Genomic DNA, 8,378 nt, shown 5'->3' on the forward strand with positions numbered 1-8,378 from the left:
TGGCTCCACGATGGTAAGGGGAAGCGATGGAATGGGCAGAGGGTGGACATCATCTCCTGGCCAACGTCAGGTGTAGAACAGCAGTAGCAAAGGGTGCCTGACATTGGTAAGAGGAAGCCGGCTGTAAGCCCGGAAGCCCTCACCCCAACAATACACCACCCAGTTCCCAAATTGCCACTAGCTGGGGACCTGTCAGACAAACAGATGAGTTTATGAGGGACACCTTACTCCAACTACACATGTCATTTATCATTCCTACCTCTGTTTATTTGCATAGATGCTAACCTATCACATTATTAAGAACTGAAAAGTTGAGGGCAGGTGGAGGCAGAAGCCGAGACGGAGGCGGCCGCGGCGGTGCAGGGGCGCGCGGCCCGCACGCGCCGGAATCCTCCATTGAGACCGCTCCGCCGAGCCCGGCACCGGGTGGCAGAGCCGCTGCCGCCGCGGTCGGAGAGATGAGCAGGGAAGCGTGAGGCGGAGACACCCGCCTTCGGGCCCCGTGAGCCCGGCTTCCCCGCTCCGGGGTCCTGGAAGATGAAGGAGTCTATACAAGGGACTGGGTCTCTGGGGCCTGAGCCTCCCGGACCCGGCACCACTTACCCAAGCCCCAGGAGGGAGCTCCGCCTTCGTTGGCCTCCACCCCCTTACCCCGGGCTCAAGTCAGGTGGAGGGTTTGGACCAGACCCTGGGTCAGGGACCACAGTGCCAACCAGACGCCTCCCGGTCCCTCGGCCCTCTTTTGATGCTTCAGCTAGTGAACAGGAGGAGGAGGGAGATGAAGATGAAGACGACGAGGAAGTAGCAGTTTGGAGGCTGCCCCCTAGACGGGGTCAACTGGGAGCCTCCTAGGGCTCGTCCTCCCTGGCTCCACTCATCGAAAGAGCTGCGCTGAGCTATGAGAGCCTTCCAGATGCTGCTCTACTCAAAAAGCACCTCGCTGACATTCCACTGGAAGCTTTGGGGGCGCCACCGTGGCCGTCGGCGGAACCTCACACACCCTAAGAACCATCTCTCGCGCCCCAGGACCGGGGTGCAACACATAGGTGCCATCCCCCTGTTGTCGTTTTGACTCATCTCGGAAGCCACCCCCGCCCCAGCTGGGTCTGATAGGTGCTCTCATGGCTGAGGATGGGGTGAGAGGGTCTCCACCTATGCCCTCTGGGCCCCCCATGGAGGAAGATGGACTAAGGTGGACTCCAAAGTCTCCTTTGGACTCTGAGTACGGCCACCTCTCATGTACTCTGCCCAATGGCTTTGGGAGACTACCTGGGCCAGAAGGGGAGCGCAGCCTAGCACCCCCTGATGCCAGCATACTCATCAGCGATGTGTGCAGCATTGGAGATCATGTGCCTCAGAAGCTTTTTCAGGGCTCTGAAGAAGAGGCAGAGCGGCCTGGGGAGAAAGCTGGCCAGCACAGCCCCTTGTTGGAGGAGCATGTGACCTGCGTGTAGAGTATCTTGGATGAATTTCTTCAAACTTATCGTAGCCTCATGCCCCTCAGCACTGATGAGGTAGTGGAGAAGTTGGAGGACATTTTCCAGTAGGAGTTTTCTACGCCTTCCAGGAAGGCCCTGGTACTGCAGCTGATCCAGTCATACCAGCGGATGCCAGGCAATGCCATGGTGAGGGGCTTCGGAGTGCCCTATAAGCGTTATGGGCTGACCATGGATGATTTGGGGACTTTGTAAGGACAGAACTGGCTCAATGACCAGGTGATGAGCATGTATGGAGACCTGGTCATGGACACAGTTCCTGAAAAGATGCATTTCTTCAACAGTTTCTTCTATGACAAACTCTATACAAAGGGTTATGATGGGGTGAAAAGATGGACCAAAAATGTGGACAGCTTCAGTAAGGACCTACTGCTAATCCCCATCCACCTGGAGGTGCATTGGTCCCTCATCTCTGTTGATGTGAGGCGACGCACCATCACCTATTTCGACTCACAGCGCACTCTAAACCGCCGCTGCCCTAAGCATATTGCCAAGTATCTACAGGCAGAGGCGGTAAAGAAGGACAGACTGGATTTCCATCAGGGCTGGAAAGGTTACTTTAAAATGAATGTGGCCAGGCAGAATAATGATAGTGACTGTGGTCCCTTTGTGTTACAGTACCGCAAGCACCTGGCCCTGTCTCAGCCATTCAGCTTCACCCAGAAGGACATGTCCAAACTTCCTTGGCAGATCTACAAGGATCTGTGTCACTGCAAACTCACTGTGTGAGCCTCATACTCCAGACCCTGAGCCCATTAATGGGCATGGGGAAAAGAGAGACCCTTCCCAAGAAACTGCAGTTCCTTTTTTTCTCCCTACCCAGTTCCCTTGGATTTTTCATATTTAAATGTTTTCATTGGTTTCTGTATCTCTTTTTCTATGAATGTTGATTTCTGATGGACAAGGAGTGGCCATATAAAAGCCCTTTTCTCCCTCTGTGTAGGGGAGTGTTGCCTTGTGGCCTGAGTGGAACATTCATTCCTTCTTCTATATTCAGGGGGCAGGAAACCAGTGTAGGGGTGGTGAGTGGGCAAAGGGATTACTACCTGCCAGATTGTAAAACGTTTTATATATATATGTAAATATATATAAGCGCCATGGTCCTGCTCTGGTCAATAAAGGATCCTTTGATGCTAAAAAAAATAAATAAATGAAAGAACTGAAAAGTTATTTCGTAAAGTTTTGAGGAGTGTCAGTTAGATGACAAGGCTACTTCAAAATCTGGGAAGTGGGGGGAAGGGAAGCTGAGATTGTTAAGTTTAGAGAACTAATATGGATTCAGTTTTAAATGACTCATATGGAAAACTATATGCCTCATAACTTGAGTTTCTTGACCTGTGATGTTAAATGGAAGAGGTTAGGTATAAACAATGATGATTCATTAGCCAGACCTATGTGGCTTTTCTAGACACTTGTCACAAGCACTAGACTAAGAAAATTGATGGATGCCTCCTAGTGTCTCAATAAATGATATGGCTGGCCACCTATCCTACCAGTGGCCAATCCAAGAAAGGGAGCTCTTGGCACACAATTCAGGGCTCAAAACTATCTAATCTTTTCATCAAGAAAGGAGTGTGTAGCTGCTGGGGGGATGGGTCAGTAGAGAAGAGCACTCGATGCAGTCAGGAGAACTGGAGTTTGTCCCTCCAGTGCCTGCATAAATGCTGGTGGCCATAGCTGCCTGGGATCCCAGTGCTCCGGAGGCAGAGAAGAGGAATACGTCCGCTACACTAGCTGAGTCAGTGAGCTCTGTGGGAGACCTTGCTTCAGTAAGTAAAGAGGAAAGTGATGGAGGAATACAACCAGGGTCAACTTCTGTATTCCATGTCCACACACACACACACACACACACACACACACACACACACACACAGAAAGAGAGAGAGAGAGAGAGAGAGAGAGAAGAATTGAAAGAATTTTTCCAGTGTCATGTTGCAATCTTACCCTGCATGAGACAAATTGTTTTTGCAAAATAAAACTCCAACATTGTGCAAATGATAGAAATTGCACCAGAAACTTGAAAGTCTAAAGTGTCATCTAACTTTATTTCTTTTGTCCTGTGTCTAAGTAAATCAAACACAAAGCCTATATCATATTGAGTTATCAAGACATTACATTTTAGTTATTTGCATTCTGGGCTTCAAATGATGGTCTCTTGCACAGGATAGCATCTTTGGAGAGACCCCATTCAGTTGTTTACCTTCTATAATTGCCTTCACACATACCCAACACCTAAACAACGTTCTCTGCTTCATTCAGCCAATACTGTGAGGAGCAGACTGCAGTGTACACTGCTTCTATAACTTCAGTGGTCTTCACTTCAGTGCCAGTGGAATCAATTCTCTGTACACCACTCCAGCACCCCTCTCATCTGTCTCTACTTATATGCCCACTAGAACTTCTTAAGAAGTTAAAACTTTGATTCCTGATGAAGACAAGGGATAATCTTATAAAACCTTTTACTACTTGGCTTGCCAAAAATCCTGGAGGCAGACAAATCTAAAGGAAAATCAATGGAGAGGATAAATAAAACTCAGCTTCCATCCTTTGTGAAACTTCCATAATAATGAAATTAAAACTTGCATTGCTAAATCAGCAAGTGATTCTGACACAGTTCCAAATTCAGAAGGAATGGCCTGAAAGGCAAAAATCATGAGATTGGGACGCTGGAAGAAAATTTAGATAAAAGGCATTGTTTTCCATGATCTTTTCAACTTATGTTTTAGTTTGTTTATTTCTGCTGCCACCTGTTGGTACAAAAATTTCTAGTGTGCTGAGGCACTGAGAGAGAAACTCGTGTTATTTTCCACTGCACTGTGCACAAGTCTACGAGGTTTCAAGAGGGTACCATTTAGGATACCATAGTCTCATAAGGTTAACAATAAAACACTGCCAGTGCTTTAAATATGAATCAAATAGTAGTATTAGAGTTAGAGAGTGCAGACAAAGGGATGGAGTAGATAAAATATATAGCTGAAGGCAGTGGTTAACACCAGGATTATGATAATAGCATATTATACATGCCAGTGAACGCAGTACTTCAGTGTCTGCAATAGAGCGTTTTGGTGGGACTGGAGCGATGGCTTACTAGTTAAGGCACATGCCTTAGAAGTCTAAGGACCCAGGTTTGATTCTCCAGGTCCCATATAAGCCAGAGGCACATAGGTGGGGAGTTTATTTGCAGTGGCTAGAGGCCCTGGTGGGCCCATTCTCCCTCTATCTCTCTCTTTACCTCTCTCTGTCTTTAATAAATAAATAAATAAAAATATAAAAAATGTGCATCTTGGCCCCCATTATAGTTGTCCATATAGTGACACAACATAGAGGAATAACAATATATCTGAACTTGTAAACACTTGTTCTCTTGAAGCCCTACTCATCTCTTGCCCATTTTACTATTTCATCTGAAAAACGTTAACAGACTTACAAGGCTCAGGGACCATTGATGAAGAGGTGGTGGAAAGAACGTAAAGGCCAAACAATGGGGAGGTGTGCTTTGCAGCACCATCTCCCACACACAAAGTGGTCTACAGTGTGAGGGCATATAGTCTGAGGGTCATAGAATGAGGGCAAAGAAAATGATGTCATCAAAATAGAAGAGAGACTAGTTGAAAAGGAAAAGGTATTCAGTGTGAGGGGGGAGGAAGAGGGTGGGTGGGTATTATGATCATAACATATCATCTGTATATATGAAAGTTATCAGTAAAATGCTTAGTGGTTAAGGCATTCACCTGGAAAGCCTAAGGACCTTGGTTCAATTCCCCGGGATCCACACAAGCTAGATGCACAAGGAGGCGCACACATCTGGAGTTCGTTTGCAGAGGCTGGAGGCCCTGGAGTGCCCATTCTCTCTTTCTGCCTCTTCCTCTCTCCCTCTCTCTCTCTGAAATAACTAAAGAAATAAAATATGTTTTCACCTGGAAAGCCTAAGGACCTTGGTTCGATTCCCAGGGATCCACACAAGCCAGATGCACAAAGGGGTGCACGTGTCTGGAGTTTATTTGCAGTAGCTGGAGGCCCTGGCATGTTCTTTCTCTCTCCTCTCTCTCTCTTCCTCTTTCACTGTCAAACAAACAAATAATAAATAAAATGTTTTAAAAAGTTTTAAAAAATATGAATTTAAAAAAAGAATTCATGAGTGAGACTATGTGGTGATTTTTTTTTTTTTCCTGTGATTGGGTAAGTTCACTGAGAATGATCTGTGCACCTAACCTGAATCTACTCAAGATGCCTTACATACCCAGCAAGCATCTAGTGGACTAGACAATAGGATGGGTGGGGAGGGAGGGTAAGGCAACAGAAGGGGTGGGAAACGCAAATCTAGACCCAAACTGCAATGGTACCATAAAATTATACTTCCTTAAAGGCAGACCAAATGGCTGAACCTTCACCAGGCCCCTAGAGGGAACACCTGAATCACAAGACACTGGAGAGGGTATGATGAAGACTGACCTTAATCTTCTACAGCTCCTTTCTCCCTCTCTCTCTCTCTCTCTCTCTCTCTCTCTCTCTCTCTCTCTCTCTTTCTTTCCTCTTTAACTTTTTTATATTAGTTATCTTTTTCCTCCTTCTCTTAGTGGGCACTGACTTGTAACTCCCAGTACTAGCATGTGGCTATCATCCACAATGAGCTTTTGATCAGAGAGACCTACAAGGTTTCTTAAAAGAAAGACAGATTTCTGTCCAAGTACTTGATGACCCACCAAAGGTTAGTGGTAAGACCCTACTGCTGAAGACACCTTATGTGGTCGACACATAAAATGGAATGGCATGACTAGAAGCTGGAAGAGAATCAGTCCCCAGATAGCATGCCTAGTGCCAGAAGGTGCTACATGGGTGACTGGGGGAAAATGACCAATATCTGTCCAAGCAACTCATGGTCTAACCTACTTAGCAGCAAATAACCTGTTGTGATACCTACACAAGTGCAATAGCAGCACACAGCCATGGTGGGGAACCAACTGCCCTTGATTCGGCTAAATAATCCCCTCAGTGGTACGGGACCCATAGCTGGAGCTGGGAAACAAGTCAGAACCATATCCAAACATAAACCCAGTCTCCATTATCAAGCCACCATCAAGCATGGGCTACAAGGGGGCCTACACCTATTAAATTCTCTATAAAAAGAAAGTAAGGGTTATCTCATTTGTCCTGACTCTCTGTTGGAGAATCTGCTTCTCCATTGGAGAATCTGCTTCTCTTTTTCAGATACATGTAGATCCTAAGGAGAGAGCCACCCCATCATACTTCAAAAGGGCCCTGGCTGAAACTAAGAAAAATTAGCAAAACAAGAAAGGGTGCTGTTTTCCTGGTGAACCAGATAACAGAACAAGGGTGAAGGAGATCAACACAGAGAAAAAATCTACTCCTACCAAATCAGAGAGCCAGAGTCCCAGAGGACCCCAACACCTCATCACAGAAGCAGACCAAAAATGAACCCAACATGGCTCAGGGAAATTTTGTGGAAGAGGGGGCAGAAAGAATGTCAGAGCCACATGTTGGGTCATGATATGCAGAGACATTTATCCCACCCATAACTGTGGGCTAACTCCAGAATGCATGACCCATATACTTCAACAAGGAGGGGCCAAGGAGAGGGGGTAGGTCACGGATGAGCCTAATAATGGTACCGAACTGACTGTGTTTGCTAAATACAAAACTAATTAAGAAAATAAAGTAAGAAAAGAATTCATTTAACAACACTTGTAATTTTTATTTACTCCGTGTGTGTGTGTGTGTGTGTGTGTGTGTGTGTGTGTGTGCATATACGAACCAAGCAGATGTGTGGAGGTGAGGGAATAATCCCTAAGTGTTTCTCTTCTCCTTCCACCTTCTTTGGAAATGGTGTCACCCTTCCTGCTGCTACCACTGAGAGCTTACAGATTCTCTTGGCTGCATGTCCTTTTGCTGTAGGTGAATGGGCATTACAGATGTATGGGCTACATTACATTTAGCTTTATGTGGGCCCTGAAGCAAATCGAATTCAGGTCAGTAGGCTTTCAAGCAACTGCCCTTAGCTGCCAAGTTATCTTTGCAGCACCATCTTACTATTAAAAAAAAAAAAAAACAAAAAAAAACGGTTAACAGCAAAAATCATTCTGAAACACCAATAGGGAATAAATGAATATATTCTGCAACCTGAAAGTTGAGCTCTATTACACACCATAGTTTTTTAAATGTTGGTTTTTTTTTTCTTATTTTTAACATGTATTTGTTTAAGAGAAAGAGAGAGAGAGAATGAATGGGCATCCAGAGCCTCTAGTCACTGCAAATGAACTCCAAACGCAAGTGCTACCTTGTGCATCTGGCTTGCATGGGTCCTGGGAAATCAAACCTGGGTCTTTCGGCTTCACAGGCAAGTGCCTCAACCACTAAGCCATTGCTCCAGGCTACACCATCTTTTTCTTTTTTTTTTTTTCTTTTTTTTATTTTCAAGGTATGGTCTCACTCTAGCCCAGGATGACCTGGAATCCACTATGGAGTCTCAGGGTGGCCTCGAACTCACAGCAATCCTCCTACCTCTGCCTCCTGAATGCTGGGATTTAAGGCGTGCACCACCATGCCTGGCCACACCATCATTTTAATATGTACACATTAATTTTATGGCAACCAGTTGTTTATCTTGAAATTCATGTACTGAGTGATTTCCATCCAAAATCAAAACAAACAAGAGCCCAATTTAGAAGGACCCTGAATATGTTCCTGACGATATATCAAGTCTAAATCAAGGCTATAAAAAAGTGTCTCTGATCCTGCGTTTGGCAAGAGCTAAAATGTTTGCTGCCAGGCTTTCAGGATGTATGTGTAGCTCTCTTCCCCCAGCATCATCAGTCGTTTCAACTAGTTCAGTTCCAGAGAAGCATTCAGCTCCAACTGAAGACA

General features: G+C 45.6%; 1 pseudogene; it reads left to right on the forward strand.

Moving 5' to 3' along the window:
* Positions 1 to 537: 537 nt before the first annotated feature.
* Positions 538 to 2,225, forward strand: LOC101616941 (annotated as a pseudogene).
* The last annotated feature ends 6,153 nt before the right edge of the window (positions 2,226 to 8,378 follow it).

This window comes from Jaculus jaculus, chromosome 2, assembly GCF_020740685.1.
Source record: "Jaculus jaculus isolate mJacJac1 chromosome 2, mJacJac1.mat.Y.cur, whole genome shotgun sequence".
Lineage (NCBI taxonomy): Eukaryota > Metazoa > Chordata > Mammalia > Rodentia > Dipodidae > Jaculus > Jaculus jaculus.